Consider the following 26,996-nt stretch of genomic DNA (forward strand, 5'->3'; position numbering starts at 1 on the left):
ACATAGACTTGTAAACAGACAGGAATGGAGACTTGAGGAAGCACAGTTCTCAGCATTACCAAGTAGCCCGAACAACAATCCAGTCCAAACATTCTGATGACAAGGTATAGGACTTCTTTCTCTGGTGTATTCAAAAGGGCCAGATAACTCCCTCGGCAAACACCTGGCCAGTCTCTCAGCTTGAGTTTCACTTCACCACTTCTCCATACACAATGCCCTGGGGTTGCATCTTTCAATGAAGTACTAGCAAGCTTTTCAGCCTTTTAAGTAAACCCAGCCAAAATAGCACCCGATAGAAACCTGCAATGAAAGCAGATGTGTGAGGGGATGAATTGATGGTGGGACTGTGGTGATTCAAGTGCGGCTCAGTTCATTTGCATGCAATGGAATAGCACTGGGCATTTAAGAACATCCTTATCTTTTTTCACAGAAAAAGTCCCTCTCTGAGACAAATAAAAGGGATGGGTTGCAGGAGCAGAGATCCTTTTAGCTAACATCTGACTTGTGATGGCACTTTTTGGAGCAACGGTACTTCTGTAGCTGGAGAACGGGGTAGAGTCCATTCCTCATATTTACACCTCTCTGCCAGGCTGAGTTTTCTAAATATTGTGATACACAGCCAGAGTGGTGAAACTGGCTTTGATATGCAGCTCTATACACACACCTGGCTTCCTTTAATCCACCCGCTGTCCTAGATGGATGGAGTAGCGCCATTGCAGCTCATTTGGCCATTAGTCAACAAGACAGGCAGGAGATGTTTCCCTCTGAGGTATTAAATTTGTCTTCCAAACAATGCCATGGAAGAGAATAGCAAAGAGATACATGCAATAAATTGTGAGGTGTGGGTTTTGGTAGCTCCCCCAGATCCTTGGGTAGTTTATGATTCCGCTAATAGGGGTGATGTGAAAAATTTTGAGAGGACGTTTTTTAGATAAAGACTGAGAGTTCTCTGGTCTCCTTTCACCGTCTGATATCTTTCACGGCTGCCTATGTCTGAGTGTGAAAGCTGTTTTTCAGTAGTTACCGCCACACTGGGACCCAGATGGAAAAGGAGCTATAACCGAGTGAAGTTCACCAACCTTATGGCTCCCGTGTGGAGACTGTTTCCACAGGGAGGAAACTGGGGTGAGACTGCCATGTGTCATGAGGTCCAGCATTTGTTATTTTAAGATGGTCATTACTCGGGATAGAAGAAGTTAATCCCACATATAAGGAGACTCAAGAGAAATGATAAGTCGGCAAGAGTGCTCAGAGGTATGTCAGAGCACACCAGAATCCTATCAGCACTGACAACTGTGAAACGTCATCGGGACTATCTCAGTAGGGGACAGGATCATCAGTGTTTAAAGGAACTCGACCCCCTTCCAATTCAAACGAGCTAGAGCGCTCTAAGAGTTCCTGTTTGGCCCAGTTGTCTGGATTTGTTCCCTTGAAGTTGTTGATGACAGAAACGTCTTGATACAGGGACATTCTTCAATTATCCCTTTACAGAAGAAACGTCTGTGCAAATATTTAAACTACCCCCTCCCTCCGTGCAAATTTGCCTTTAGATCAATCTGGTCTTGGACGCGTGCCAGGAATAGCTTAAGTGTGGAAGTTGCTAGGTGGGAAGGGTGTAAGGAGGCTGCACCGACACTGCGGGGCTTTGCCAGGGACTTAAGGCCATTGGCCCTTCCTTCCACATTCCAAGTGTCTCTCCTGGACTGGGAGTTCGCAGGGCAGAGAGCCTGCACTTATTGTTTGTTTATTGAATGAGGCCTCCGAAGGGCGCCGAGGGCCAGGGGCTTGGTCTCGCAGAGCGGAGGCCGTCAGACTGCAGTTCCCGGTGAAGCCGTCTCCCACCATTCCATGGCCGGAGCGCTGCAGTCATTCTCGGCCTCTTCTTTCCAGCCCAGCGCTCCCGCCGCGGCTGGACTGGACACGCGGGGGGCCTATCTCTCTCGGGCAGGGTCTGGCGGGTGACTGATCTCGGTACCCCACGGATTCCCGCGGGCGCCCGGCAGGGACGAGACCGGCGCTAGAGCCCGCACGAAGCGGGCGCGGTGGGAGCAGAGCAGGACACCATGGAGCCCGCGGGAACGATCTGGACTGGCGGGTGTTCCGGAGCCGGGGGCGGGGAGCCCGGAGCGCCGCCCCGCCAGCGCGCCCCGCCCGTGGGAGAGGAGGGGCTGCGGCGCGGAGGACCACTGGAGGCGCCGCGCGGCCGCCGCTGTCCGCGCTGGAGACCACAGCACCGCACAGGCAGCGCCTGTCCTCCGCGCCTCCGGAGCCTCCTCCAGCCTGCGCGCCGGGCGGATCGCACGGGCCATCTCCCACGGCGACCTACGGCTCGCCCTGCAGGTAAGTGTCTCTCGGCCGCGGGGTGGATACCCGGTGCTTGCTGCGCGGCCCGGGGGCATTGTGCGCGTCCAGAGGGCCGAGGACCCTGGCGATACGCTGGTGGGCAGCCGCAGCCCCAGGCCCCCAAGGCATCGCCGTCTCCGGAGGCTCCTCGGCTGGGTAGCGCGGAAGCGAGGGTGGACGAATCGGTCCCCAATGTGGTCAGAGTGGGAGGGGGTACCGGTGTCACGGTCCCCGCTCACCGCCCGCCCGCCCTTCCCGTGGCTGCCGGGGAATCCGGCTTCCTGATACACGCATTACTCTCTGCCCTCCTTCTCCGCCCCCCGCGGCAGTTCTTCATCCCCGTTGCCCTCACCCCCGGGCCGGCTGGCTGGGAATGGAAGTCGGGGCCGGGAGGACTGATGTAATTGTCGGCGGAGAACCGAACCGGTGCGGGTGAAAGCGCCCGCGCCTGCGAGAGCTGACGCCTACGCTGCACCTTTCAGGGAATCCGGGAGCCGCGGGCAGTGGCCGGGCAAGTTGTGCATCGGATTTGGTTGTGCGCGTGCACTGCGGACTGTCCTCGCGAGCACTCCTGGCTAACCCCGGCTGGTGTCCCTGCAGCCCTCCCTGCAGCCTGCGTCCACGCTCGCTGCCTGAGCTACCTTCTCTGGTTCAGACCGGGACAGGGTTTGCATTGCAGTCAGGACGTGCTTCCCCTGCGTCGAGCTTGGAGCTGCCCGCAGATCGAGTCGACGGGGACGCTGGGGGAGGAGGGATGGGAAACCTGGGGAGGAAGCTGCGGAGAACTAATGGCACCCGCAGATTTCTAAAAGCCTCTACCGTATGCAGACGCACCGTAAAGCACATCTTAAGCTGCTTTTAAAAGTTATGACCAGATGCTGATTCTGTGACGATTCTGTGATCTACCTGAAAGGTTGGTGAAACTAGAGACCTAAAGCTGGGAAAAGCATTACATAATGGACATGAAGACAGAAACTAAACGGAACCCCGGGTTGCCAAATTGTTTCTCGCTTCTGGACAGAAAGTCCTATAAGGCTTTTTTAAAATAAGAATTTCCATTTTGGAATCACTGGGCAAGATTTAATAAATCATATATTATATTCAATTGCAATTTCTCCTAACAATAATATTTTGAACATGTTTCTTAAATTAAAAAATACATATTAATCGATAGTTATGTCACAGACGTAAAGAAATGTGTATTTCAAAGGAAAATTAAATTTCCCATCTTAAAACTATTACACTTTACTTTCCTCTTTTTAAGTTTTTGCATACGTTTCTATATATTCCCTCTCCACCCCCACCCCCTTGGCTTTTGGAAGCATTTCTACAGTTTTGAGTACTGTGAGTTCATGATGTTGATATTCCTATCTAGTGCTTGGTACAGCATTGCAGGTACAAAGACTCATAATAAATGAATCAGAAGACCTAGCAGTAACTCTGGGAGCGAGCAGGTTCCCAAGGTCGAAGGGAAGATGCTGTGTAACTCGGCTATAATCACCTACAGAAAATGTGCATGCCTCATTGGGTTACAAGGAGGCCCTGATTGGTGGAATATTACAACTGTTATTGGCTTCCTCATTTAATATATTTTACCCAAAATACTTTTTAGGCTAACAGGGTATTTTGAAATTAAAAACCTTTGTTCTTACCATCCTTAAAACCTCTTGGTTTTGTCCAAAAATTTCAGTTATGTCAATGACAGTGATATATTCAGTGGATGCATTCTTTGGGAGAGACTTCTGTTTCAAATTGTGGTGATTTATCAGATGTCTCTTGGTTTTAGTATGTTGTAGTTCTGTTTGACAGAACTGTAGTTCTGATTTCAGAGAATCATGTAATAGAAGTTGTCGTTTCTCTCCTTTGATTTGACCTCAAGTGAATTTCACTCATACTTAAGTTAACATTGCTTCAGTAAGAAACGCAGTCTGTCCAAGATTAATTTTTTTGTGTGTGTGTGAGAGGTCTGTAGTGGTACTATAAATGGATTATGTAAATTATAAGTAAACAAAAACTTTATGTGATCACTCATGAAGTTAAGAAGACTAAGAAGGTTTCACTTTTTTTTTTAAAGATTCATTTATTTTATGTATATGAGTACACTGTAGCTCTCTTCAGACACACTAGAAGAGAGCATTGGATCCCATTACAGATGGTTGAGAACCACCATGTGGTTGCTGGGAATTGAACTCAGGACCTCTGGAAGAGCAGTCGTTGCTCTTAACCACTGAGCCATCTCTCCAGCCCGAAGGTTTCATTTTTATTACAATACTTGGCTAACTAGCCGTGTGTGATCATTCAGTTGGTAATAACTCATTAAGTCCCTACTTCATTGAAGACATTAGTCTAGGTTCTGTGGGAGATGTTTCAGCCCTCATCCGCTTTAAGAAAGACAAGTTACAAGTTGTTGAGAGAAGAAAAATTTGCTTTTGTTTACTGTCAAAGTTAAGTCATATTTAGACTTTAAAAATCTTGGAGTAAAAAGTTTATCATTATCCCTTTGTTTCTGTTTTTTTTTTTTAACTCCCTTACTCAACACTGTATCGTTGCCATGTTGTATGTAGCAGTAGCTAATTGACTTCCATGGCTGTACAATATTCCATCTCTGTCCTAAAACAGTGTTTCTCTGTTCTCCAGCCAGTGGCCACTTCCTTTTGCACTGGAAAAAAATTATTGCACTATGTTTCCTTAGGTACAGGTGTAAACATTTCTCCAGAGCAGATACCAAGGGATAGAATTGCTGGGCTGAAGAGTTCTGTGAGTGTTTGAATTACTAAAGATTGCCACATTCTATTCCAAGATACTTACTTACTCAGGGAAGCCAAGGAAACCAGCTAACACAGATAAGCAAGTAAACTTTTTTTTTAACATACATGTTCTAAAATACACTTGGGATGGGGCCAGCGAGGTGGCTCAGCAGGTAAAGGCCAGTTGCAAACCCGATGACCTGAATTTGATCCCTAGAATCCATATGGTGGTAGGAAAGAACTGGCTCCCACAGGGTGTCTATTGACCTCTCTACTCAAGCTGTGGCACGTATGTCCCCAAATAAATGTTTAAAAAACGTGCAGTTGTTGTTTAGGGGGATCAGGGAGATGACCACAGGTGGCTAAAAGTTCCACACAGTGATCTTACTTAGGACTGGGCGGTCAGTTCATAGATAATCGTTATATTATTAAGAAGAAAACCAGTGCATCTTGCAATGAACCAGTGATGGTATTTTAAAATTCTCAGGAAAAAGAAAACAAGGTCATTGGAGCTGTCACACAACAACAAACTTCTGTGGCACCAGACCCAGAAGGTGTCATTTGAAGGACAAGAAGCTGCCCTTGTGTATAAGCATGAACTGCCAAGTGTTGGTGAAGAATGTTGGCAGGAAGGATGAGCAGGAAGTGGTCACACTGAGAGGAGGAGGGCTACTTGGAACTAAGGAAATGTATGACCATGGAGGAGGCAGACATTGGCAATTTTCCAACAGATAAATTGCTCCAGATGTCCAGGGGATGATGGGTAGAAAGAAGGTAGGAAGAGGGATTCAAGGCAGGAACCCTGGTTATCCGAGAGTTCTCAAGTTTGGAGAAGATGAGAAAGAGTTAATTTTTTTTTTTTTTGGTCCCCCCCCCCCCCCCCGGAGCTGGGGACCGAACCCAGGGCCTTGCGCTTCCTAGGTAAGCGCTCTACCACTGAGCTAAATCCCCAGCCCCGAGAAAGAGTTAATTTTAAATCACCGAGAAGATAATCTAGAGCTTGTGATGTGATCCTAGGTAAGGAAGAGAGGAAAGAGTCAGAGATGTTTGACCATGGGAGCTAGAGAAGCTCCAGTGGATTCAGATGTTAATTAATGAGTTGGTTCCTGTCAACTTCTGTTTGAACACAGAGGCTTTGGAGCCTCAGGAGTGGTGAGGTTCCTGCACTGAAGGAACCCTCTAATGTACCTGAGTGGGTGCAGGAAAGTCATTGAACGTGTAGAACAGAAGACTCATTTGTATTGTCCATCTACGGATATAACATAAACAAATATCTTGATAGGATACTGTGGTGTGTCGGCGTGGAAGGTGTCATTGATCTACAGAGTTGAGGGAATCCTGGGGTTACAGGAGAAGGGTTCGATAGGAAGGACAAACCTCACATTCATGGTTTGCAACGTGAGGGTGGGGGACTTCCGATTCTAAGTCACTGCATACCCGGAGTGAAGATGCTAATAGCCACTTTCCAAGGACACAGATAATGTATTAGGCCTGACCTTTAGACTGGCTCTCCTAATGTCCCTGATTGAAAGTTGTCAAGCATACACACATGCAGTCACATTGTCTCGTTATACCTCCTTGATAAATGTAAGCCCTCTAAAGCTCTGTCATAAGAGAGTTTCTGCGCTCCCCTTTGGAGACAAGGGTGCCAGCTTTTTATTTATTCCCTTGCTCTATTTCTGTTTTGACAGATTCTCCCTATGTAGTTCAGGTTGGCCTTGAACTAATTATGTGGCCCAAGCTGACCTCAGACTCAAGATCCTCTGCTTCCGCTGCATGAAGATTGGGGTTACAGCCATTCCTTGCTTGGGTTTTTATTTATAAGGAATGAGATAGATTGTCATTTTTGGCTGCGTATCGGTATGACAAGCACTGTGAATGAAAAACAACTTACAGGAGGAAAAGGATTTATTTGGGTTCCACTTCCAAGTCACCCTGTCCATCATAGAGGAAAGTCAGACCAGGAACTCGGGCAGGAGCCTGAAGCAGAGAACATGGAGAAGTCCTGCATGCTGGCTCACTTACAAGGCTCTGCCTAGCTCGCTTTCTTATACAGCCTAGACCATCTGTCTGTGGATGGTGCTGCCTGCAGTGGGCTAGCTCCTCTTATATCCATTAATAATCAAGACACTTTCCTACAGTCTGATCTAGGTAGTTCCTCAGATGAGGCTTATACAAATTGACAGTTAAAGCTAACTAGGACACACACCTTTTGATGTTTTGTTTTGTCTTTTTTTTTGTCTTTCTAATATGTGAAGAAAATATTCAGGCAGCAGAAATGGTCACATTTTTGTTGATGCTCGAATGACTCATGCTAAGTTGGCTCGTAGATTTTTCAAGCCAGAAGGGATTAAACATTGTCTGTACTGGGGCTGGGTGGATAGAGTTCTTGCCTGTCATGCTTAGGCATGAGTTTGTCTTTAGTGGTGCAGGAAAGACAAAACCACACCGAAAGAAAAACGCAATAGAAAAACCCATACTATCGGTGCCTCGTATTTTCCAAGTTAAGGAAAGGAGGCCCCACACTTAACCCCAAGGGCCCTGCAGATAACGCTGAGCTTTGACAAGTAACTGAATTCTGATAGTGAGGACAGGAAGTAAAGCCTACCCTAATTAAGGGTAGATGAATGAGAAAGTGAGCTGGGACTGAGATTTTAATCTCTTCTTGTGACATACATCCATGCATTTACATATTTCCCCCTTGCCTTTTCTCTTGTCTGACTAGAAAATGAAAATGTGTGTATGTAGTTTTTAGTGTTTGTTCTTTTTAAGGATTTATTTTATTCTATGTGTATGAGTACCTGCATGCATGTATGTGCGCCACAGAAAAATGCATGGGATTCCCTGAAGCTGGAGATATGGATGGTCGTCCTGTGAACGTTGAGAACTGAGCCAGGGTCCTCTGCAAGAGCAGCAGGTGTGCTTAACTACTGAGCCGCCTCTCCAGCTCTGAGAGTTTGCTTTTTGGCCAACTATAGCACCGTAGTTTGTTCAGTAGTGGGAAGGCAAAGGGGAAAGTTAAGTCCTCCTGAACTGGCTACTCTTTCATTTCCTTGACAGCCAGCCTGCTTATGTTAACAAAGTCAGCGGCACTTTGGCCAGGAATAGGACCTTGACATGTCGGTTTTGCCTTCCCTCTTATAGAGACACCCCTTCAAACCTGTAAAGGCAGAAGGAAAAGTAACACCCATTTATTTTTAGAATCTTTTTTTTCAGAAGTCAAACTAAAAATAAACTTGGCCTCAATTTTCAGCTGTAGGTGCTACCTCACATGCCCTAAACTAGAGCTAAGTTTTATTTACTTATTTATATTGTAGCGTTGGGGATAGAACCTGGGATCTTTGGGATCTAGGTGAGTGGTCCACCACTGAGCTACATCCTCATCTCGTTGTTGTAAATCAGTATCACACGGAATAAATACACTAGATACCTAAGTAACTAAAGGAACATTAAAGTAAATATATTTTGTCATGTGTTATTTCTGGAGACAAAGTTGAAAGTCTGGATTTATTTTAAATTATGTTCATATTTTTGCTTTCTGTTTATCTATAGCAGCTAGACAAGCTTTTGCATATTCTCACTCCATCAGGCAGAGCATCTGAACAGTGTTTATTGTATAATTTCCCAGGAATAGAAAGAGTGGCGCAGTTTGAATGGCACGTGGATTGTGAAAAGACATTAATATATTCTTTTTGATCCCAGTAAGTTTCAAATTGAGGCAAGAGCTACACGAGAGAGAGAGAGAGAGAGAGAGAGAGAGAGAGAGAGAGAGAGAGAGAGAGAGAGAAGAGAGAGAGAGGAGAGAGAGAGAGAAAGAGAGAGAGAGAGAGGAGAGAGAGAGAGAGAGAGGAGAGAGAGATCTGCAATGTAGGGCTCATGTAAAAAAAAAGCCGCCTAGAAACACAGGGGAGGAGGACAGAGTTGACCCCAACAGAAGCAGATGGTGAAGTAAAGGCTCAGCAGAAGGGACGGAGGAGACCGTGACCTCACCTGTCTTTCACCAACAGAGGAAATCAAAACACGGACCCCAGAAGCTATGAAGAGCAGGTATTTTGAAAACCACTTGACTCTCCATTAAAATAAAGTCTTTAAATATCCTGGAAACCATAAAAGCAATAAAATGTAAACAAAAACAAAAGAGCTCTAGCCCCATGTGATGAAAGATCACACATGTAACGGACAGAAGATAAAATTTATTGTTAGAGACTGTTCACAGCATTCTTAATGTCCAAATTGCTCCTATGTATCAAGAAGAGAAAAACGACTGATAACCCAGTAGAAAAGGGTAAAGGAAATAAACAAACCATTCATTTCACAGAAAGTTAATTAGAAGTGGCACATAAATGCAAAATCATGCTTGCTTCCTGAGGAGAGAAATGCGAGCTTACAGTACTGAATTCCTTGTACTGGCAAGCATCATAACCCTTTTCATGCATTATGGTGACATGGCTTTCAGAAATCAGTGAGCGTCATGGTTTATAGTTAGGTGAACAAGATGGCAGATGTGACACCTAGGGATAGCATCATTCGGCATTAACTCCCCAAGTTAAAAATTTATTCTAGGGACCTCGAGGGGTTTCTCTATTAATATACTTTGCAGGATGAATTTGTGTAGAAATTTATTATAGTATTGATTAAGGAAGAAGCATTAAAAGTTATCCTGAACTGACTAAATAATTTGGATGCAGAAACAAAATCAGATTGCTATCGAAAGTGCAAGACTACCCAGAACACTGTTGGCACTCGAAGACCTCTAGGCTGGAAGAACAGATCAGGGCACAGGTTAGAAAATGACCGTTCATGTTAAATATTAGAAAATGACTCTTCTTGTCAAGTATGAACTCGAGCGCACTTTCGCTTGTAACCGTAAATGCTGTTCCATAAAACAAAACAAAACAAAAAAACAAAAACAAAAACAAAAACAAAAAAACCCCAAAATACCTCAAAACGACAATTGCCTCTTGGAAAGAAAAGTATGGGGTCCGGATGGATATGGAGAGACACTTGTTTTCTTGCGGTGCCCTATTCTTTCTTTTAGATTGTTAAGTGCAAGAATTCATTGTCTATTCAATTAAAAAGTCTCCTGGGGATCTTTCACACTGATCAGTTTTGTTGAGTTTTGTCAGCAGTGGAACTTCTTGTAACGTTGGGGTTATCACATCGGGGGTGGGGTGGGGGCGGGGTGGGGTCAGTCTCTTGCTGGAAGCACATGCTTATTTCCACAAACAGTCACTGATACTAACAACCTGGCAGGTTAGAGGTCCATGCAGAAGGACACGGGGAGCCTTTGTCCTTTGGAACGTATTAACACATCTTGGTTTTCTATAGTTCCCCTGCTTCCGTCATTGCTCTCCCAGCTAGCTGTTCTCACGGGTGAGACTCACAGAACACGGAGTAGGACCCAGGTGGATGGGAATGAGGAAAAATGTGGAAGGCAGTAATGGTAGAAGCCTGGGACTGGGAGGGCGCAGAGACTGACAGCAGTTGCTCTGCCTGATTGTGTGCAGCCATAGTAGAACTGAGGAGACCATGATGCTGTAGGTCACCGTCTTTATCACCTGTAACCCCTCCCCCCAGGGGGGTGAGTTATCTCTGGTCCAGGAATCTGTAGTGTTTAATTGTCTTTGGTTCTGGGATTCATTTCTGGCCATCACTGGTCCTCTCTTAGCTCTCTTCATTCCTGTAAACATTCCCTGGAATTTGTTTTTATTACTTGCTAAGTCTTTGCTGGGTTCTACTCTCTTAAGAGCGATTGCATCATCATGCCCTTGTCCTCACACCTCTGAAGAATGCCAGCTATGTACAGCCCAGCATAGTGAGACGCAGGAGAGGTAATGCAAGGACAGTCGGTAGATCGTTCAACTTAGAAGAATAGCCATGTGCTGGCAGGACTCTCATTGGCAATAACACAAATAGTTATGAGCTGGCTGCCATGCTGAAAAGTAAGTTTTCCAAAGAGAAATAAAATACACTAGTCATGAATTAACCATGCATCCAAATCTATTGAGTAAAATAATATGACCATTTCTGCTCCAAGGACGGTCTCTGTGTGTATGTGTCTTTCTGTTCCTTTCATACAGGTTTATTTAGAAGTGGATGGTGAGAGGCAGGGGATCCAGCAGGCTTGGTACAGCATGTTGGGTGGTGGGGAGTCTTTGGTGTTGAAGCTGGGAAACTTGAAGAACAAAAGCAGATAGAAGTGAGTGGGAAAGGTTGGAGAAGTGCCTGTCACAGAAGAGAGGGCATTGTAGTGACCTCAGAAGGCTGATTTTTTTTTTTTGAAAGACACATGAAAGAAGCTGAAGGACTTCTGTTTACCTTCCCAGCCTGGAGAGATTTCAGGATGTACGTGATCTTTAGCTACTGTATCTGGAATTTCTATTTCCTAGTGGAATTTTGAGAGCAGGTTTCATGTAACTACATTTTGTTAGGAGATTCTCTAGTGTGTTGGATCCAGGTGAGCGTGGTGTCATGCTAAACTGCGTTCTCTTTGCTATTCCATCGGTTTCTTTCAGGGTATTCCTCTGTGGAAATAGGCTGTCTCCTAGGAAGTTTTGTCAGTGTAGACCCTTTTCAGCAAAGTGGTTCATATTTGACAGGAAGGGCCCTGGAATGAGCATCGTGGATACCCAGGTTCTATTCCCGTCTTACATTTGCAAAGCAACCGAGCCTGGGTCAGCGATCTCTCAGATCCCGTTTCCTTGTATTAGGAATGATCAGACAGTAGAGTGCCTCTGTAGACGGGAAGTCGAAATGTTAAGCACCACGTAAGGCTCATGTTTACATTAGGTGAACTAACTTGTGTTATTGATATTTTATGCTTACGTAGTCTAGGCTGGCCTCCAGTTCACTCTGTAGCCAAAGATGGCCTTAAACTTCCAACCCTCCTGCCTCTGCCTCCTGAGGATTACAGAGGTGGGCCACCATGCTGGGATCCTACATTCTCCTCCCCTATGGTTGTTCATTGATTGCAGATATGAGGTTTAACCTTCTTTTACTAGTACTGTAGACCTTAGAAGAGACGTGGAAGTCAAGTATAAATTAAAATTTCATTATATTCAGTGATCTTTCTTAAATTTTTTCTGTCTTAGGATTCTTTGCAAGTTAGTTTGTCATAAGAGAAAGATCGAAGCTGGAAATCCTGGTGTGTTTGGGCTCACTTGTTGAACCTCTGAGGGGGTGACAAGCCCACTCCAGGCTGCTTCTGGGAATGATGGCTAAGGCTGTCTGTTTTTGTCTTCTCAGCCATAGGTCATTGCCCATTCCATACCCGACCTGCCTTAGCCTCTGTCTACCTCTAAGGACACCTCCCCCATCCTTCACAAGTCCCCAGGGTGTCACTGTTGTCCCCCATACCTTCTTGCCTCCTGTGCTCTGTGTTCCTCTGGCCCAAAATTTGTTTTGAAAATTGGATACTGTTTTGGAAGTCCAGAAGCTTCTCTTGGCTTTATTTGTGTTGCTATTTTAATTGCTGGCATGCTAGGGGTTGAACATGGGGCCGTGAATGCTCTAGGCAGCTACTGGACTACTGAGCTATGTCTCTCAGCCTCGTGGGCTTGGTATATTTGTTTGTTTTCGGAGACAGAGTCCTGCTCTGTAGCTCAGGCTGGCTTTAGACTGTACATTCTCTGGCCTCAGGTCCTATCCTAAGGCTGAAATTATAGGGTTTGTCACTAACTCCTGCTTGGAACTGCTCTATTTGCTTTTAAATACTTTTTCCCCATGTAATTAATTAATTAATTAGCATTGGTGATTGAACCAGGGCATCAGGTATGTTAAGCACACGGTCTACCAGCAAGTTATAACCTAAGCCTCTTTTGAACTTCAGAGTGATATAAGACCATACATAGAACAAAAATATAAAAACACGGAAAAGTATATTTTCAAATCTCTTGTATTGCTTGTATGCTAAAAGCGTAGTTAAAAATTGAGTCTAATCTGCAGACTTTTTCCAAATTGTATTTGTTACTCAGTAGTGTTTTTAATTTTTTGTTTTGTCCCTGTTTGTTTGTTTGAGACAGGGTTTCCTTGTGTAGCCCTGGCTGTTCTGAATGCACTCTGTAGACCAGGCTGGCCTCTAACTCAGAGATCAACCTGCTTCTGCCTCTCGAGCACTGGGATTAAAGACATGCATCACCCACTGTCCTGCCAGAGTTTTTAATTTTAAGAGCTTAAAAACATCATAGACTCTTTCCTCTGGAGCAGTGTTAACTTCACAGCAAAGTCAAGTAGAGAGTGCAGAGTTGAAACACACACACACATGCTCATACACTCATGCACATGCACGCACACGCACACGCACATAGATACACACTCTCACAGCTACCATCAGCACCTGTTCCACTGCTGGGTGTTGGTTCCAGTCGGTGGACTCTATATGGACACGTCATTATCCAAAGTCCACAGTTGGCATTCGGGGTCAGTCTTCCTAGCACCAGTTGTCCTGTGCAGCTCTGCAGTGACAGGAGCTTACCACTGTGGGAGGGGACAGGATGGTTGTGTTACCCTAAAGAACTGTGCTGTCCCTCCCTGTCCCCAGGTCAACCTGCACCAACTCCTTTTCCTCCTACTGTCTCTGTAACCAAACATTATTGTTTTTGGAATTTCTTCCTTGCTGTTTTATTTACTTAAACTTTTATTAGTGTGCATTGATTGCACACAGCGATAGGCCTAATAGAGACTTTTTTGTTCATGCACATCATGTACTTTGACCATATTCACTCTCTTGCGTTCACTTCCCCCCTTCCCTTATAAACACCACTCCCTCCTTTCCCCCAAACACTTCCACACTTCCTTTTCTAACTCTCTCTCTCTCTCTCTCTCTCTCTCTCTCTCTCTCTCTCTCTCTCGTACCCATGCATGCACGCATGCACGCACGGGTGCAGACGTGTATATGAACACACACATACATACAATGATTTATATACAGAGTTAGGATTTGCGCGTGAGAGAACGCATTCAACATTTGTGTATTTCTGTTTCTGGGTCTAGCTTACCTTGCTTACTATTATGATCTCCAGGAGCATCTGTCTTTTTGCAGGTGAGGTTGTTTCCGTCTCCTTTAGGCTGGGTAGACTTCCATTGTGTATGCGCATTTCCCAATCCATGCATCTGGCAGCGATCACCTAGGCTGATTTCAGAGTTGTTGGAGTTGCTGCATAAAACGTAGACGTGCGGGTGTCTCTGTGCCATGCTCCCTTAGTTCCATAAGCGTGTTAGCCAGGAGTGACGTCATATGGTAGTTCTATGTTTGGTTGTTTTGAAGAACCATATGCTAACCATAATATATTTTTAAAAATTGTCTATGTAGTATATAGGTGTGTACAGTTGTGTGTTGTGGGATGGTGTGTGTGTGTATGTGTGTGTGTGTGCGCGTGCGCACACGCGTGCATGTGCGTGCGTATGCACGCATACATGTGGAGGTCAGTGGACGCCAAGGGCTTTCCCTGATGCCATCTTATTTATTGGTTTTGAAACAGGGTTTCTCACTGAACCTGAAACTCACACACTGACCCACTGAACTCTAGGTGTTTGCCTCTTTCAAACTTCCCACATTGCTGGGGTAACAGACCAGCATCACTTCTCCCAGCTTTTATGAGTGTGCCGGGATTTGAACTCAGATTCTTGGGCTTGCATGACAGACATGTTACAGACAACTCTATCTCCTCAGTGCTGCTATTCACAGGTTTTTTTTTTTTTTTCTTCTTGAGACAGGTTGTCATTATATATCCTTGACTGGCCTGGAAATCACCATAGACGGGGTTAGCCTTGAACTCATAGAAATCTGGCTGTCTCTGCTTCCCTCGGTGCTGGAAGTAAAGGCCACCATTTCCAGCTTACTCATGGTTTTTAAAAGATACAGAACATGTTCTTTTGGGCACATCATGTTTAACTGACTTTTAGCTGAACACATAGGCTTCTTCTTTCTCGGTATTATGGCTACTTGAAGACTGGCCTTGTTATGTAGATGTTTGTATAGAACTCTGCTATTCCCTAGACTTGCTAGGTTAAGGGGTATCAATGTGTTAAGATCTTTGTTACGTATCCACTAACAGTGTGACCCATCAGATGATTCTAAAATATTTTTCTAGCCTCTCTAATAGTGTTCATGATTTCCTGATATAAAGAACTGTCATGCGAACTGTCAGAACACAGGCATCATGGGCTTACACACACCTTGTGTGCTAGACATTGCTTCCTGTGCTCGGTGGGAAGTCAGTAATTGGTCAGGGGTTTTTAGCCCCATTGTAAGGATAAGAACACTGAGGGAGGGGCAAAGAGGTTAAAGAAGTTGGCCAAAGTGTCTGTACAGACCTGTCTATGATATGGGTACACTACCAGGCTTCTCTCTGGAGTTGGGATAAGAGTTCTAGGCTCCTCTGCCTCGCTGGAAGCCTCAGCAGTGTTACCAGCAGTGTTGCCATTGCTGTAAAAATGGCATTCCAAAGTTGTAACAAGTAACATGACCAAAGATAATTTAATTCAGTCTTCTTTTTAAAGGGTAAATGTTCAAGGAACAGATTTTCTTCAAGGTAAACTAAGCCTAAGTCAGTTCCCATTTAGGTCATTGTTGGTATTTATTGACAATCACATGGTGACAGTTTTATGGTCCTTTTTATAGTGAAAGGAAAGTGGGGACAGCATGTATCCATCATATGCCCTAAGTGCTGAGCTTGGGCCTTGCTGTGCTCCGTTTACAGACACTCTCTGGTCAACAGTGAAATGTGAACCAAATTAGTAATCCCTGTGATGAGTAAACTGAAGAGCATAAGACTCCGTTTCCTTAACCCACACCGGCGCTTCCGCATGTCATATCTAGAAGCATTTATTGTTTTATCTCACCATTAAAATTCTATTTTAAGCAAGTAAAAGTTCCCTTTCTTTTTTCCTCCTGTCTTCTGTCTTCCTCCCACGTTCCGGCCATTACATTTCCAGGCATTTGATATTTCTTTTTAAAAATTTAATCGTTTGTTATTTAGTGTGTGTGTGTGTGTGTGTGTGTGTGTGTGTGCGCGTGCGTGCGCGCGCGCATGCATGCATGCACTCGAACCACAGTGTGTGTGGTGCATAGTTCAGGGGTCAACTTGTGAGAGGGTGCAAATGCCATTGCTCCATTAATATTTCTTTTGAAGTCATTTTACTACTAAATGTTTTCTGAGTCTTTCCCCTCCCCCTGAAGAAAGCAGACTTTTTTTTTTTTTTTGTATAGGTTTGGGCCATACCCTGCAGTTCTGAGGTTTTCAAAAATACTGAGGCTTCATCTTTGAGCTCCGTGCGAATAACTGCTCAGAAGATGTGGAGCACCTCAAAGGCGGTGGGGGACTCATAAAAGTAAAGAGTGTATTTGGATTCCCCAATTTAAAAAACCCTCAAACTGGTGCTATTTAAAGGCTTTTCCTAGAACTAGAAACTCTGTTCGTATTCTTCTCTCCCACGTTCAAGTCGCCTTTCACACGCTGGGCATTCAGTAAGCGTTGCTCACTATATAATTATTGTTAATTGGATACGTTACTCTGTGCATTGTCTGCTGTTAGAAATGCTAATTATTGCTTTGTTTTATTTGTGTTTACACTCTAGTGTTTGGAAACACTGAATTAAACCAAAAATCTCCGAGGCTTTTCCCTTAAACTTTAATAAGAACACATAGTTCAGTGAAGCAGCATCATGTGTCTAGCCTCAAAATTTCCATCCCTGGACAATGATTTCTGCTTCTTCCTGTGAGAAATGTCTCTTACAGGGTTGAGAAAAAGTTCTTGGAGGAAAATGTCTAATTATTCTTTGTGAGCTGGCCAGTCGGTGGGAAATGACAAAGTTTAGAAACTCCACTTTTAAAGACAGCAGAGTGGCTGACAAAGGTTAAATACATTTCTTGAATCCGCGGGTACTAAAACTATAACAGCTTCTTCTTGGTCAAAAATAGGCTATTTGATGCCTCTCTGCAAATCAAAGGCTTCAGTTAAATTCAAGTAGAAATCTTTTCCCTCAGGCACATATAATTTTTAAAAGTTATTTTATGTGTTTGCGTGCCTGAGTGTGTGAGCATTGCAGGCATACAGAGGTCACAGGAGGCGCCAGATCCCCTAGAGCTGAAGTTACAAATGGATGTGAACAGTGTGGTTGCAGGGAACTGAACCCAGGTCCTCTGTAAGAGCAGTGAATGCTCTTAACCGCTGAGCCTTCTCCTCAGTCCCCTTAGATGATTTTAAAAGCTGCCCAGAAGTCATTTTATAACCTTTTCTCATCTCTCGTTTGCTGGCATTGATATGGTCACCATCTTACCAACAGGAAGTTATCAATCTCATTTTGAGGGAGCTGGTGGAGTGCTGCCTAGGGGGTGTTCTTTGAAAATTGTTTACTGGTTTAAGTTCTGTGAACTTTCCGTAATAACTGGGTTTATTCAGGATTCCAGTGAAGTGCAGCTAAAATGTCTAATCTTACAAATGTCACTGAACAGTCTTTTGAGAAGTATAGCTTAACTCGCTTTTCCAACTTAAAGATAGTTTAGAATCCTGGTTAGTATCCTAAAGAAAATATTGGAGAACAGTGTTGGGAATTGCTAGACAGCTGATTCTCACAAAATGAGCTCTGAATGACAACTTAAAAGGAAATGAAGAGCCAGCCTTCAAAATAAGGCTTCCTCAGGGACAACGCTGAGACTATTTTGTGACAAGCATATGACCCAAGTATCTGTCACCACATTTTCTTAGGATCTCTGTTGAAGTTAAGCTCTAGTTCTTCCTTCCAGCTCCATGTTCCCAGAAATAAGACTTAGACTCAAAATATATTTACAAATACCTTGGCTTAGGCCCCTGTCTGACTAGATATAACTAAGAAGTATTCCACTTATTCTAGCCTACGATCTGCCATGTGGCTAGTTACCTGTGCTCAGTACCATCAACCTGCCCATCCGGTATGGACATCTTCCCAGTGAAGCTACCAGGCATCCGTCCATCCATCCATCTGTCCATCTTGTCACATCTTCCCGGTGAACATCCTCCCCCCCCCCCAGCCCCATGCAAGAATTCTTTCTCCTCCCAGACGTTCCACTTCTATTTTCTGCCGGAGCCATAGGCCATAGGCTTTTTAATTGACAGGTGGCACATGCGTAGGACACACAAGATTTTCTCTCTACAAATCTCAGAATGTGAGACTTAGTATTTGCTTTTCCAGCATTACCCAGATTGTGTGAGGACCTCCATACTGTCTGGTTCACCTTCATCACATTGAAACTAGGGAAACGGAAGTGTGGAATGGGGTAGGTGTCCAAGCTGGTGCCAGACACCAGTTGCTGACCACAGCACACCTGGCTTCTAAAAGAGTCTGGCCTGGTTTGGGTGCAAAGTAGGTTTGTTTTGCAGTTATGTGTACTGGGGAATGCTGACAAAGACAGATGATATTCTTTCTATTCAGAGATGTGTGTCTGATGGGTGGAGCTCATGGCTGGTCCCGTAACCCATTCCTCATCATCCGGCAGGGCCCCAGCTCAAGATTCTCCTCCCTTGGTGCTTGCTCTGACAGACTCCTCCTCGGTCTCTGGCACCTCCTACTCATCTGCAGCACTAGGAGCTCACCCCACAAGTCCACTTGGCTTGCTCTGCACACACGCCATCTCCAACTCGCCGTATCTTGTGTTACTCTCCCTCATGGTTGCTGCACTACTAGTGCTTTCCCAGATGTGACATTAGCTTTAAAATCAGGTCACAGGATAGGCAAGTACAGGCAGATCCCTTTGAGAATGGCATAACCTGAGCAGAGTGTGGATTATAGCTATTAATCCAGCTGCTACAGTGTGGCATTGAAGCACCCGTGTGTGTCTGCATCTCGACTCCTGACCTTTGTGCTATTGTTGTTACACATTTAACATAACAACAATATTGTTGCAACTTTCCCTTTGAGCCATCTGTTATCTTTTAAGGTGATTTAGATAGTAATTGAAAAGACTCATTTATATATTTACCATTTACAGCAGCCACGATTTCCTTTTTGCTGGTCGTTGCTCCAGTGTGGAATCGTTTCTTTGCTGTGTAAAGGACTTAAATGCACATACATGCAGTGTGGGTGGGTATAGGGGTTGGGATATTTTTCAGTCATTCTATTGTCTTGTCTATTCACATTGTTTCTCTTCCTTTCTTTACTTTGTCTTGTTAGGGTGGCCATTTGCCTCCCTCTTAGGCTGCGGGAGTCCCCCTGAAGGCCCACTGATGCTTTTTTCTTTGTTTTTCACTCTTCTGTAGTTTCTGTTGCTATCTCTTCAAGCTTGACACTCTTTTCTTGGGCATTGTTTAAGGTATTAATTCCACCCACAGGCTTGGTGTAAAAGTTTGACGATTACAAGTTTGAACTTTATATCTTCATTTTCTAGTAAGTTTTGGGCTTCTTGTAACCATTCTGGATAAACTATAAATCCAGGACCATGAAACACCACAGCTCTACAAAAGCAAGCTAGCAAACTTACCCTACAAAGAATCGATAGTGTTGATGATAACGGGGACAAACGGGTAGAGTGGGCCTATTTAATCCTCTTTCCGTCAAAGCACACCATACAGAGAGTTAGAAACAGAACCAAACCAGTAGACAGTGTTCCCAGTATGTATGTCCGGATCCCTTTCAGGTCTCTAACTTGACAAGTGAGAGTTGCATGGGATGGCTTATTGAAGCACTAATTTATTAACAGTCACGGTGGATTTGTGGATTTCCACAATTGTTTGTCTAATCCTCTTATGGGCATTACCCCACTAAGCAGCCCCGCTACGTGTTTGATCAGTTTAATTAGAATGATCATTTGTTGTACTTCAGAAGCGTTTGGCTCTTGGTTATGGAAGGACCAAAGGCAAAGAAGCATTTTCTGGCCATCTTTAAAGTCACAGTTCAGGTTGTTAAAATATATTTCCAGTTGTGTTCATAACCTTTAGCTCTGCAGATGCAGGAAGGATATTGGCCAATCAGGCTATACGTCTAATTTTTCCAATACTTTTTGGTAATTTTTCCATTATTTGAAGGCTGTGTCATAGGATTTGTCTTGACTAAATATCTAATATTTGTCTTGTGTGAGGAATTTTTATAATAGATAGGAGGAAACAAAAAGAACCTTCTTGAGTTCTTGTATGGCTAATACCCTTTTGATCTTGTGTCAACCCAAAGGGAAAAAAGAACACAGCCCTCAATATTATGTGGCTGGGAATCATGAACTCGTGTGTGTGAAAGTCAGTTTGATTTTATTACTCGATAGTCTTTGTTTTCTACTGAACCAACAAGATAAAAAGTCAGAGCACAAGACGCGGAGGCCGTGAAAACACCTGTGGCAACTTTGATATTGTCAGCCAACATTTGGCTTTCTGGTTTCTAAGAAGAAAGGATAGAAAATTTGACTCCTGTCCAATCACTTACCAAACAGTTTAATTTATTTACCAAAACACGTCGATGGATGTCACTTGCTTTCCTACAGGAATTACTTTCAGTTATAGTACCATGTAAAACAACCTTTTCTTTCTTTTTTTTAATTTCCAGTGAGGAGGTCATGTGACTGTTGGGTGCTGGCATCTGAAAGTGGCTTTGCGAGTGTACAGATATGAGCGCTGGTTGGCCTGTTCTTGACACAGTGGAAGCGGTTTTGTTAACATGGTTTATAGTGTGCTCTTCAATTTAGATTTCTCAGATGATGTTTGCATTTCTCCACCCCCAATTTTGACAGGGTATTGCTCTGTAGCTTGGGGCTGAAGTTCGAGATCCTCCTGCCTCAGCTTCCTGAGTGCCGGAATCATCAGCAGGTACCATCATTCCTGTTTGTCTAATGACTGACGTTGATGAGGTTGGTAATTCTCGGTGGTGTTGTGTTTATCTCTGAGGCGTTTCCTGACGTCCATTTTCTCATAGGGGAATGATTGTTTTTCTGTTTTTATTTAGTAAATAGTTGGGGGAGGTACATTGAACAGATATATGTATTCTAACCTTTTACCAACCAATTTCAGTATCTGCCAGTGGATTCCGACTGTAACAATCCTGGCCTAGACAGCATGTGTTTCTACCTTCTGTATTGGCTAGAATTCCTCTGTGGGAGAGTGGTCCTCAGTATATGTGCGTGTGCATGTGTTTAAGGTTGGACCAGTGGCTATTTATTTCACTGTATGAGTTATACTTTAATGGTTTTGTTGCTGAAGATTGTTTCAGTGCTGTCTGTTATAAGATTCCTTCCAGTTTCACCAAATGAAACAGCCTTCCGGGTCTCCAGTAGGCGGCTCACTATTGTCCCCTCCTTAGACATATCCACTGTCATCCACTGTCATTGCTTTCAGTTAGTTGTTTAATACTTTTGTCTCTAAATCATACATTTGTTTCTGTAATTTATTATTATTATTTTTAGGTGGAGGAATTGCATACTTTAAAAATATTCTAAAGTGCCAAAATAATTGCCCACCAATGATCTCTAATTTACTCTTTCTCTTCTGCCTTTTCGGCACAATTATGTTTTGCTTACATCAATGTATTTGGTTTCAGTAACTGTACACCATAGGCTGGGAAATTCATAAAGAATAAAAGTTTCATCAGCTTACTTTTCTGGAGATTGAGATCCCCAGGGGTCAGGGACTGCACCTGGAGAAGGCCTTGTCAAAGAGATAGGCTTGAAGCTAAAATAGTCTTTATAATGGACTCAATCTTGAGATAAGCATTAGTCAATTGATCCAAGAATGGATTCGTCAATCCGTCAGGACAAGACCCTCATGATCTAGACATTTTAGAGGTCCCGCTCACCTCGTCCCACCTACCAGCTCACAGAGGGGACTAGATTGTTGAGCACCTTTGTGGGGTCATTAGAACATAGATTCAGCATTTGTGTTATGCAGGCCACATAGACACAATGGAACCATGGAGCAGAGCTTGGTTATTTTCCTCCTGCCATGAAAGATTGTGTTTTCTTTAATAAGGTTTTCTCTCTCTCTCTCTCTCTCTCTCTCTCTCTCTCTCTCTCTCTCTCTCTGTGTGTGTGTGTGTGTGTGTGTGTGTGTGTAAGAGAGGGAAAGAGAGAGAGAGAGACAGACAGAGAGGGTGTGCATATGCATCAGGTCACTTGGCTTTCCATGTGCTTATCATGAATTTAATCATGACAATATTAATTTCATATATATCTGCTGTTATAGTCACTCTACTCAAATTGTGGTCCTTGGTCCCATCAGCTCTGGTATCATTTGGGAGCAGGTGAGAAATGGAGAAACTTGGACCCTTTCCTATTAGTGACATTTTACCCAGACCCCCATCATTTATGAGCGTAAGTGGCCTGGAGTAGGTGTCCTCTAATGATATTTCATCTACAGGGCTTCTCTGGGGTGCTATCTGTTCTACATGAACCCCATTGGTAGAACACTCCTGTTCCTTACAGCCAGGGCCACTTCCACCTCTCTCCTTCATTAGATCTGCTGCTTCCTTGCCAGGCCCCCTTTGTTTGACTTTCTTATCATTCATTTCTCCTTTGTTCTCCTTTTTCCTGCAGAGTTTTCTATCAGATATCTGGAGACACTTGTTTAAAAGTTTTAATCTGATAGTTTAAAGCATGCGCATGGAGTTTGCTAGCAGGGCTTTGTAGAACCAGTCTGATGAGGAAGCCTGTGTCCTCTATAGCAGCCATAATAGCTCAGGGTTTTTCCTATTGGCCTGCAACAGAGTCTCCCAGGCTTCTACCCAAAGCCTATAACTTTTTCATTCTCTAAGTGACTTAAAAGGCTTTGGAAGACACATCAACTCTGCTTTTTTTTTTAAATTTTCTCTCTCCATATGATTTCTGTGCTAACTGAGAAATAAAATTGCACAAAAAATAAAGACTGTAAACAAAACTGAAAGTCAGCAAAGACTTTCAAAAATATCTTCTCCTGCAGTTAAGACAGGTCTGTGTGTTTCTGTTTGATGACTCTGAAGGTTTTACTAGAGAAAGAGAACGCAGAGTAGAAAGGCTCCAATGACAGGAATTGGCATACCGAGGACACTGGCTGGGTGTGACAGAGAGCCTTTCTTGATGTTATGATCAAATTCCTGAGAGAAGCAACTGAAGGGAGAAAGATTTATTTTGGCTGATGGCTTCAGAGGTTTCACACTATAGGATGTTGATTCTGGGCCCCTTGTGCTGCTGAACCTTATGATGGCCGTAGGATGTAGAACATAGCTGTTAAGATGTGGTAGCCAGGATACAGAGGCGACCATAACAGGAAGGGACCTGGACAATAAAATGTTCAGTGATCTATAGGGGCCACTTGGTACAGTTTCTACTACACAGTAGTCTATATAAAATTTGAAACCGTCAATGGGTCAAACCATTGCTTAGGCAAGAGCCCTCATGATTTACTCATCTGTGGACAAAACGACCCTTCTAGACATGCTCAAGTGTGTACTTTACTAAACTTTTTTTACATAATTAACCCAATTAAATTGACAATAAAGACTAACCACTACACTAGTCCAGATTTGACCTAGAGATGCTACTATCTGACGGCCATCTGTTGAGTAGCATGGCTTGATAAGTGCCCAGTGTGCAGACAAGTGTTAGCACATATTGGGACGTACGTGGAGGGACATATACTCTGTCCTGAGTTGGAACAGACTGAGTCAAGGACAGGGCTGAAGATTGGCTAGAGCCAAGCTGCTAAGTTCAAACTGAGTGTATCTGCATGGCTAGAGCAGAACACAGAGTGTACTGAGCCTCCGAGTTAGCCCTAAGCAGGTCAAGCAGAGAGGCTGGTCATGTACAAAACAGAGAGCAAATGCTTGACTTTTACTGTGATTTTCAGGACTTTGGTGATAGCTGTGTCCATGGCCTATTATCTTCTGGGGACAGTTCCCAGCCAGCCCTTCCAGGTATTTGAATTTTCGCCCTACCTATTCTGAAGTATCTTTTGTATCCCCTTCTTTGGATTTGGAACTCTCAAAGGACAGCTACTATCCCCAGTTCCCGACTGCTGCCCTGCTGCCTAGATTTAGCTCAACGCCAGAAATCTCCTTTGGCTGCCGCTATGAAGACTGGCATATTCTCCACTGTGGGACTCCTGCCCAGATAGGGAAGTCCTTGGAACAATAAACTACACCTCATTATATTCTTTCATAAAAACGTTGTTATAAATGGTTGTTGGGGACTTTAGTTAAATCCATTTCGGCTTAATACATGGTCAAGACTCCACTAATGCATCTATCATCTGCCTGTCCGTCCGTCTGTCCGTCCATCCATCCATCCATCCAACCAACTAATCATGAGATCAGGGTTTTATAATGTACCCCCGGGTAGCCTGGAATTCACTATGTAGATCAATTTGGCTTCAATCTCAAAGAGATCTATCTACCTCTGGCTCCTGGTGCTGGGATTAAAGGTATGTACCACCATGTCTGACTACAGTACATATTTTGAAGTGTAATTTGTGTTTGAAGTTCTAGGTATTAGACTTAAAAACCAAGTTTTGTGCACATGTCCCATCAGTAAGTTGGAGGCTGCCTTGCAACAGCATGCAAAAGAGGAAAAATGTCATCATCCAATATTCATTAGGCTCCCAGTTGTGCATCGTTCTATTGTGATGGCTGGATCTACAGGGCCTCTGCTGGGCCTGTTTTTATCAGCTATAATAAGGCTCCCCTACTGATTGCCCTCTGAACCTTAGCACATTGGAGCTTTCCCTGACACACCGAGTGCCCTACTAACAGGCAAGATTAAGGCAAGACGTTCCTAGTCTGAAAGAAGGAATCATTTTAACTTAAATGTGTCTGTTCCTGAGGCCTGAGTTCTTTCAGTCACCCAGCCTGCACTAATTTGCATGATTCTTTTGGGGCCCAAGGGGGGTCCTCTTAAATCAGTACTTCCTGTTGGCTCAGTGTTTTCTTTCAAGTGAAATACTCAGAGTATAATGTGACACCCAGAGATTTTCAAAAGATTAAAAACGATGTGTTCTAATCTTAGACTTGCAACTAATGGCCTGAGCTCATTACACATTAAGGACCAAGCCGTTAGTGTTAATAGGAAGTGACTTCAGCAAGTTACAGTTGGGCTTGAAGACTCAGTAACTATGGCAATCAGTAAGCAGAGAGGTGGTGTGCATTGTGAAAAACGACCTTAGCTGGAACGCATTCATGCTGCTTCAAGTTGGGGTTTCCCCCAAGTCATTACCCTTAGGCTTGACCATTTCCTTTCCAGTAAAAATGTGCACCCCTTTGAACTGGAGGCTGCACTAGAAGGCACTGGAGTTGCTCATGGAAGTTGTTTTGTATAAATGCTTGGCTGCATAAAGCATGGACGGCCTAAATTGCTCCACTTCTAGCTACTTTGGATGCTTTTCTAGACACTTACGATCCCAGTGTTTCCAGGCGGGGCTGTCAGGCTTGGCTTCCTTGTGGCTTGACCTCATCAAGTTCTGCCTATGCCAACAAATCTCAAATAGACCAGCCCTCTTCTACCAGAATAATATAACCTTTGGTTATCTAAACTTGTGAATTCCTGCATGTTCCAAATAGTACCACAGTCTTCCCTCTCAGCTATGCCATCCTTTGCCTCCCCTGCCTCCTCCGTCCTTTACGTATTTTCCAGATCATGGAACACAACTATAGATCCTGTGCATACCTGTAACCACTTCTCTCCATGCCGTAGCTGGCACCCATGCCTCTGCCAATGAAAGCTGTGTATGTGCTCTCTGCAAATGCAGTTTGCTGCCTTCTAAGCTGTCCCACAACCCTAGAAGATTACTCAAGCATCACTCTGATCTTGCCACTGTCTGCCTATGTGTTCAGTGATTACCCGGATGTCTGTGTGCTCTTCTTCTATTCTGCCTGGCTACTTCTTATTTACCCTTCCAGTAGTAGCATCCATTTCAGCTCTGAGGAATACTTCCAAAAGGCCTCTCCAGTTGGTAAGATTCCCCTACTAAATATGCCAACAGCATCCTGTATTTCCTAGCACTCATTATAATTATAATTGAGTATTTGTATAATTACTGGTTTGATGCCTGATTTTCTCACTAGCTTGTAAACTCCCTGAGAGCAGGGATCATGCCTGCCTGGCTCACCACTCTCTCCCCAGTGCCTCTCATAACAAGTATTTGCCAACTGAATGTATAATGAATGGGTTGGACAGAAGCTGTGGCATATGTTTTGTGTATTTGTACTTATGTTTGAAGATAGGGTATCTGATGTTCTAGGAACTTGAATGCTTCCCACTCCGTAATGAAGCAGTACTGCGAAGGCCTTATTTAGATTTTGTTAATTGTTCAGCTGTTTTATCCCATTCTCTACTTCATTCTAGAAGTGGACTGTATTGCCTAGGCTTGTACTAGAGAAAAAAAAGAACCAGTGAATGGCAAATATGTAGCAGATACTAGCTTACTTGATGGTTATGATTTGGATACAAAATGTCCTATTGGTAGCCTCATAGATTGAAGGCAAGGTCTGCAGTCATTAAATCCACTTCCTGAGATGTGATTGGATCATGGGGGGTTTGATATGATCAATGCATTAACCACTGGATGGATTAATAACATGGCATTATTGGGAGGTTGAGCCTATTTGGAAGAAATAGATCACTGGAGTTGTGGAAAACATATCTTATTTGGGCCCCTTCTGACCCTCTGTTTCCTGGAGGCTATGAGCAGTTTTTGCCACACTCTTCCTCTACAGTGCTTCTGACTTGCCAGTTGCCTAAAAAGAATGGAGCCAGCTAGCCAGTGACTGAAGTCTCCAAAACCGTGTGCCAAAGCAAATCTTTGCTCTTCTCAATTTGTTTTTCTTACTGATTTCATCACCACAACGATAAACTAACCAGAGGTCGAGGAGACAATCTAGCAGGTGTAGAGCAATCCATTGGGTCTCAGGCAGGAAGAGCAGAGGCTGGGCTGCTGCTCCCAGGGGAGTTTCTTCTTCAGAGACACAACATTCCAGCCAGGTTCAAAG

General features: G+C 44.0%; 1 protein-coding gene across 15 annotated transcripts in view; it reads left to right on the forward strand.

The window, feature by feature from the left end:
• The first annotated feature begins 2,211 nt into the window (after nt 1-2,211).
• Osbpl6 (oxysterol binding protein-like 6) overlaps nt 2,212-26,996 on the forward strand; it is a 191,201-nt gene continuing 166,416 nt past the window's right edge. For all 15 annotated transcript variants that reach the window (XM_087651709.1, XM_087651710.1, XM_087651711.1 and 12 more), the window contains 1 exon segment: nt 2,212-2,340. The gene's annotated coding sequence lies outside the window, so the exon portion shown is untranslated.

The sequence above is a fragment of the Rattus norvegicus genome, chromosome 3 (genome assembly GCF_021556685.1).
Source record: "Rattus norvegicus strain SHRSP/BbbUtx chromosome 3, alternate assembly SHRSP_T2T, whole genome shotgun sequence".
NCBI classification, from domain to species: Eukaryota; Metazoa; Chordata; class Mammalia; order Rodentia; family Muridae; genus Rattus; species Rattus norvegicus.